The sequence below is a fragment of the Zeus faber genome (assembly GCF_960531495.2).
Source record: "Zeus faber genome assembly, chromosome: 16".
Classification (NCBI taxonomy): Eukaryota; Metazoa; Chordata; class Actinopteri; order Zeiformes; family Zeidae; genus Zeus; species Zeus faber.
This window is the reverse complement of record NC_137202.1, coordinates 28705512-28713011: the sequence shown is the minus strand read 5'-3', so window position 1 is coordinate 28713011 and position 7500 is coordinate 28705512. Positions and strand designations below refer to the sequence as shown.

Sequence of the window (7500 nt, the reverse complement as noted above, 5' to 3'; positions counted from 1 at the left end):
GCGAGTCGCCTCACAAACTGAAACAATGACCGAGGATTCAACTCAAGTCCGAGGAACAACAGACCAACACATTTGTATGACTCATATTGAACGTGACGGTTTACTCTTTGCAGTCCAGCAAAATAAATGAATGGAACGATTCCTGCGAGAACCCGGTTCACAGCTCGGCGTCGAAACCGGCGCTTCCTCCTCCCGTTCCTGGTCCTTGTAAGTCCTCATGACCGGACGGAACCAGACCCACCGAGCCCGGCAAAACCCAATTTGGAAGGTTTTGACGGCGCCGCCCGGCGAGCTCCCAGGTCACGGCGCACGCGTCCACCGTGGCAGGTTCTCACATTGAACCAAACACTCGGCATCCGCCGGCGTCTGGGCTGCGGTGCCTGGACGGAGCGCGCTTTGTTTTTCCCTTTCAGTCTCCGGTTTTGGGAACGCAGGATCCCTGGCACTACTTTTTAATGTTATTTTTAGCGGCCTGCCGCCCCCAGCGGATCATAAGTGCGGCAGCAGGGTCCGTGGTCATGTGACGCGGAGGCTGTGAGGGAGGCTCCCGGCGCGTCCCGTTCCCCCTCATGTGACGGAGGGCGTTGCGTAACAGGCTCCACCGGAGCGCCCGTCTCCTCCCCCCGAGTCTCGTTTTCACCGAACGCTTCGCTCCGGTTTCACCTCGAGCTCGGGGGTGAAAGCTCCGGGCGGCGTCGCACCGTTCGGTTCAGGCCGATGTCGGTGACTCTGCTCACGATGTCGTTCTATATCGCTGCACTGACATTTTGGACGTCATGAGAATTTTAACGTCTTAGTCAAAGTCTCTTTATTCGGCCAAGTACATTTTCATATTTGAGCATTTTGTCTGGTGGAGGATCGATGCGTTACCGTACAGACAATAATGACCAAAACAGCTGAACCGTCTGAAATATATGAAAATATACAGAATATTTACAGCTGTGTATAAATATTATTTATATATATATACATATATATATGGAACAACTTTATTATAATACACAAATAAAATATTTCAATTTATGACTATGGGGATATTTAATTAAAGTGGAAAATGTTGCATAACTTCCAAACAGGGTGAGTCACCATTTTCAAATCGATTGAGAAATGTCAAACATTAGGATTGAATGACGTGGTGCTGTCATGGTTTTCAGACCTCGAAGCAGATTTCTGGACAGTGTTGGTCAGTAAAGAGTAACAGTAGTCACAGTGGACGTCGATGACAAACGCATCACGTGATCTGATCTCGCTCCACGTGATAGGACAGCTGCACCTCTGCCCCCGAGCCACCGCACAAATCAGCGGCAGAACTGGCTTCACGGCCGCGTTTTACGCCACGGTGCTTTACGAAATCTGCAGGGGGCAGCGAGGGTTCAAGATTCAAGAGGTTTATTAGTCATAGATATACATACTTTCATACATATATGCAGTGAAATGTAAACAAAGATGCATGGAGGGAAGGTGGCGCTTCGGGGAGTGACTCATTGGATGGATCACACCTGTCTGTCTGCTGCCGTGCCGCGCTCACATACGGTGAACGCTGACGACCGAGTCGAGGGTGTCGTACATGTACAAGACACACGAGGCTCATGACCCCGACGTTCACACAGAGAACCTGCAAAGTCAGAATTTTGAGGAGAAAGGACGCAAATACCAAATTTGTGGGGTATAACGGAGAAGTAATATAAGGAGTAGTGTAAGGAGTTACTGTTGGCAGGGAGTAATGATATTACTTTTGAAAGTAACGCTGGATCTATGCCCCTCCTCCCGGTGCGTCTCAGACGCTCCCCGTGATGACGGCCCCCCGGCCCCACCGCCTCCATCTCCCACCAACAAACTCCGTCGTGGCATGATTAATACAAACAAACAGGACTTTAAATAACCCAGTGAAGCTGTTCAAATTCCTCTCAACATGCAGCTTGTCAGTACTGTACGCAGAGCTTTTACCGAAAAACCTAAAAGTACAAACACCCTGACACAAAATGACTCTTGTAAAAGTTATAACTCGCTTTTATGACTTATTAGTATCAGTAATTGCTCATAAACGCATTTCAAGTATTAAACGTCAATGAGAATAAAGAGTAAAGAGCCTAAAACGCTCCATAAAGTACGACTGGAGCTTTTATTCCTGCAGACAATTATGTTGCCGTCGTTGGTAAAGGTGGAGAAGCAGCAGGAAGTGATGCTGCGTTCCATGCAAACTTGGAAATCTGTCATTCGGGTCATTGGTCCCCGTGCACAGAGTAGTTCAAAACGACAGAAGACGTGTTTTAAGATCTAGACAAAGGGAACCGCATGTGCCGCATGTGCTCCATGCAGATCCTGATCTGTTGATTGGTTTCAAGTTGTGTTGACATATTGCACATATCACAAACAAACAAACAAAAACCCTGAATAACACAACTCATGTTCTGATTCCCTCCAGGTCTTGTCTCTAGAAACAGCTGCTCGGGCACGAAGGCTCCATGTTGCTCTGATTGTTTCCAGCCTCTCATGGAAGCCGCCTTGGACAACAGCGTCTGATCAATGAATTCAATGATTACGGTGTACCATAAAATGGTACGGGGGGGGGTCATAGTCCTTTACAAGGATATAGAAACTAATATTAAACGCATTTTTGCACCAACACCAAATGAATATTTCAGAAATGCAGCTTCATTCCTTCCTTTAAGATATTGTCTATAAGTGGTTCCGGTCGGGTGGAGGAAAGTTGAAAGGACCGCCGCCAGAGTTTGCCAACCGGCCCTGGTCCTCCAGCGTGGCTTTCAGGTTGGGCCAACGCAGGCTTCCGTTGGGGCGGGGCGGGGCAGGGAGGGGCGGCCCAGCAGCTGATGCTTTTTGTCAGCAGGGTTTGGACGGAGGCCACCGCCAGACAAAGACGTGCTTGTGCTTTGAAGCCCTGACCCCAGCGCCATGCTGGGGAGGCATGGCCTCCAGGCGGCGCCGTCAGGAGGGTGGTCCGCCACGCGCCCCGCGCAGTGCGACGCCCCGAGAAGCCTCACGAGCGTTCTGGACCGGCCCGGGTTGAGACCCGCATGTGCTCCATGATCCAGATCTGAACAGTGCTGCCTTTGATGCTAAATTTAGTCAGCGAACAAACAACCTTTTTCTTTCCCAGAAAAACAAAACGTAGCGTGCTTAGTGGCCAACTCTCCGGAGGCCGCGGCCCCGGTCGGGACGCTACGCTGAGCAGCTCCTACGTCTGGGCGGGTCGGCCCCCCAGCGGGGTGGTCTCCGCTGCGGGGGGGATGAGCCGCTGGTATAGGAGATGCTGGTATAGGTTTTCTCTGCGTCGTCATGGCAACGTGCTGAAAGGAAGCGGGGCGGCGATACGACGGTGCAGGATTTTATCTCGTGTCCAACTTTTCAGGTCCCGTACCCAATTTGAATTCCTTTCCAAGTCCAGACCAACACTATTTTCAACGTTCATCCTCCATTGTTCTCTGTCGTCCTCCCAGTCGGACTCGAACCTCCACCTCTCCCTGCGGCTCCACCCCTCCCTGCAGCTCAAGATTCAAGATTTTTTTTATTTGTCACATACATATACATACTTCCATACATATATGCAGTGAAATGTAATATGAGAATATGGTCGGCTCCCATGGTCGGCTCATACTCTACATGTTATTCTTTCACCGTGTTGAGGAATTGTGCGACAGTGTTCATGGTTTTCAGCGCCCGCTGCTCCTGTGTTTATCCAAAGCAGAAAATAATGGGATGCCATTGGACACACACACACACACACACACACACACACACATACATATACACACACGCAAGCACGCACACACACACACCCACGCGCACACAGACACACACACACACACACACACACACACACAGACATACACACAGTCACACACACACACACACACACACACACACACACACACACACACACACACACACACACACACACACACACCTTCTAACCCCACAGGGAATCTGTCCCTTGAGTTTGAAAGGTTCTTCGTTGAAAACAAAGATGTTATTGTGGCAAACTGTTACCGACAACGTACACGTTCACACGTGCATCAGATACAGTATTAAGATAAAACCAGCGCTTGGAGTGGAAAACAAACGTGGCGGTACTCCCCTTAGTCACATGTTGGGGGGGGTTTATAAATATTTTTTATAATAAAGTAATATATAAAAGTAAGGGTTCTTTCGTTTGCAGAAAAGCTAATGCTACGTTCCATTGAAGTTGGAACTCTGAAAAGTCAAACCTCGTACTTGATAAAGGAATGGCCATACGTTGGAATTTCAGAGCCGATCGCTCACGCACGAGTTTAAGACAACAGACCTGACGTCACGGCAATGTGGTGGTGCGCACCGCTGACGCTGAACAGCGTTCCCTTTGTCTAGATTTTAAAACACACACAAACACTTCTGTCGTTTTGAACTACTCTGTGCACAGGGACCAATGACCCGAATGACAGATTTCCAAGTTACCATGGAACGCAGCATCACTTCCTGCTGCTTCTCCACCTTTACCCACGACGGCAACAGAACTGGTGGAACAGATAACGAGTGAAACCAGCTGTTTCCACCAAAAAGGTGTGAAATAGGAAACGCAAACAAGGACGCCCACCATCTAAAGAAACCCTCCATCCGTGTCCATCCCCGTCCATCCGTATACAACTCAATAAAATACGATATATTTTACAGTATATCCACTTGATTTGTCCACTAGGGGGAAGAACAGACACTGGCAGCTTGTGAGAAGTGCGGGTGCGCAAGAAAAAGTGCCGGTACCCCAAAGAGTACATTTACATTACATTTACATTTAGTCATTTAGCAGACGCTTTTATCCAAAGCGACTTACAAGGGAGAATAACATTCAAGCTACATTGCGACAGAGGTTAGTGTAACAACAACATTAGTGTAACAATAAATACTGCAAGGTAGTGCAAAGTAATTGTAGGTTAGGACAGGAGGTACTCACTGAAGAGCTGGGTCTTCAGGTGCTTCTTAAAGACAGAGAGGGAGGTCCCCGCTCTGGTCATTTTTGGCAGCTCGTTCCACCAACGTGGAACTACAAATGAGAATAGCCTGGATTGCCGTGGCTGTATGGCCGGCAGAGCCAGGCCACGCTCATTTGACGAGCGCAGCATCCGGGGGGCAACATGTGCTCTTACAAGAGCATTTAAGTAGGTGGAGCGTTCCCAACAATCACTCTGTAGGCCAGCATGAGAGACTTGAACTTGATGCGGGCGGCTACAGGTAACCAGTGGAGCTCGATGAGCAGCGGAGTGACATGTGCCCTCTTTGGCTGGTTGAATACCAGTCGCGCCGCCGCATTCTGTATCAAGAGTAACCCGCCTACCGGTGAGAACCGGCCCACTTCAAGCACTGGATAAAACTTTAGTTAACAGATTGACGATCGATAAATCACAAATACAAGATTAAGTTTTTTTATATTATTTTTTTTACTCTCCCTGGTGGAAAAATTTGGAAAAAACACGTTGTATCGTCCCAATGGACCCCATGGTGCTCTTTTTATCAGGCACATATTTTGAGGGAAGGGGCAGCGGAGTGTCTGGGCAAGATATGCATATTCATGAGGAAGGTGTCCTCAGAGCGCAGATAGCGGCCGTCCCGATGGGCACCCCGCTGTGCCGCTCCGTTTCCTTATGGAACGATCAGGTGTGGCTACTGAAGCTGCCACATCCACCACGGCCTCCAACCAGAGCCGGGCGTCCGTGCGCCTTTCCTTTTCTTATTCTTTTTTTTAGGACCTGCCCCTCTTAAAGGCTCTGCACGGTCCTGTCACTTCTGATTTCTGTCACTGAAAGGAAAATAAAACAGAAAAATAATAATATAGTCAAATTTTTATTTTGTTGGTTTTTTTTAACTCGGAAATCACTCACCAAGTCTTTTGTTGCCTGATTGATAAAAATAACATTCGAAAATATTGATATATATATATATATATATATATATATATATATATATATATATATATATATATATATATTTATATAACATAAAAACACAGCAAATCATTGCTTCTCAGTTCTGTTTTCCTTTGGATGGGATTCCTGCAAAGTTGAAAGTTTAGCAGTTTCCAGGTATTTATTGGCTGTAAGGGACTCATTTCACATTTTAAAGCAAACATGAATCCCTGTGCATCACAAACGAGTGGCAAACCGGGAAACCTGCGGCTTTGGGAGATTCCCCTCCATCTAAACACTGAAGCAAGTTTAAACTATCCAGGCCCTTTCAGAGGAGAGACGAATGTGAACGTGGATTTTAGCTTAAATCTCTGCGTCAGTGATCAGTCACCTCCGACCAAGTTCAGATTTAATCCATCCATCCATAATTTGTGCCGATCCTAGTCACCTCTGGATGCACAAAGTAAACATATTTTGACACAACAGTTAGTTCCATTTGAGTGATCTGATTGGAGAAGAGGCATTCCATGCGTTGCTCTCAGAGGTGGAAAATCTGGCTTCAGGAGGAAAAATTGCACCCCGGGATTTAGAGTCAACTGCGTGGATTTACTGATGAGCATCAAACCAGAGGTGTAAGGCTGGAGGGCAAACATGGAAACAGGAGTTTTTTACTTTCTGGACCTGGACTTTTCCACCTCTGTTTCCTATGTAGTGGAATGGCACAAGGACGTTCTACTGCAGGCCTGTTCAACTGGCCAAATGTGGCCCACGCATTAATGCAGACGGACACTTTAAAGGTCATAAGTGAACTATCGTTAGATTAATTCCAGAAACAACCTGCAGCGCTTTAAGTACCAACAACCATACGAGTATGCACTTAAGATCAGAAAAGCTTAACTTTTTGTCTCTTACTCGGGTTCAGAGCAGAAGGTTGATTCCAATTGAATCCGTGTGTGTCCGGTGTGGAGACAGCGACGGGCTGCATGCTGTGCTGATGCAGAAGGAGCCACCAGTCGAGCTACTGTGGAGATTTCCCTTTAAAAAACCTTTGAAGAAGGTGGCTTTGCATTGTTGTGTGCAGTGTTGTTTAATGTGCGTGCATGTTTAAAAATCTGGCCCAATCAGAATTCAGTTGAAAGGCCCTGTTTTAATGTATATGTGGCAACATCCCTGACAGCCCATGCAATTCCAAGGGAGCTATTTTTGTGGGCGGAGCCAATAAAATGACAAGGAAACAATCGACGATTGTGTAATTCCTGATGATCCGTCAGGATAATTGGCTAAATAGTTTATACATGTGTTGTATAAGAGGCCGTGCTGTTGTCTTTACTGTATATTCGGAGCCCTGAAGGTCTTCACCGTGGGGGGTTCTGGGACCCGTTCCCCTGATTGATGTCATTCCCGGTGAGGGAATTGACACTGAAATAGCTGCGAGGGCTAAGTTAGGAAACTGCGAGCATGCTGCAGGAATGTCTAAACCAACAAACAGCACGGAAGGCCTTATTTTCTTTCCCCGTGTGCACAAAGAACAGAGGAGCGTTGAGAAGAAGAACCCTCGCGGTCTGCACACGTCTCCAGGGGCTCCGGGGTCTGATCACATGAACTG

At 47.4% G+C, this 7500-nt stretch overlaps 1 protein-coding gene across 2 annotated transcripts in view; it reads left to right on the top strand.

Moving 5' to 3' along the window:
* pde10a (phosphodiesterase 10A) overlaps window positions 1-7500 on the top strand; it is a 41092-nt gene that overhangs the window by 12071 nt on the left and 21521 nt on the right. The window lies entirely within an intron of this gene.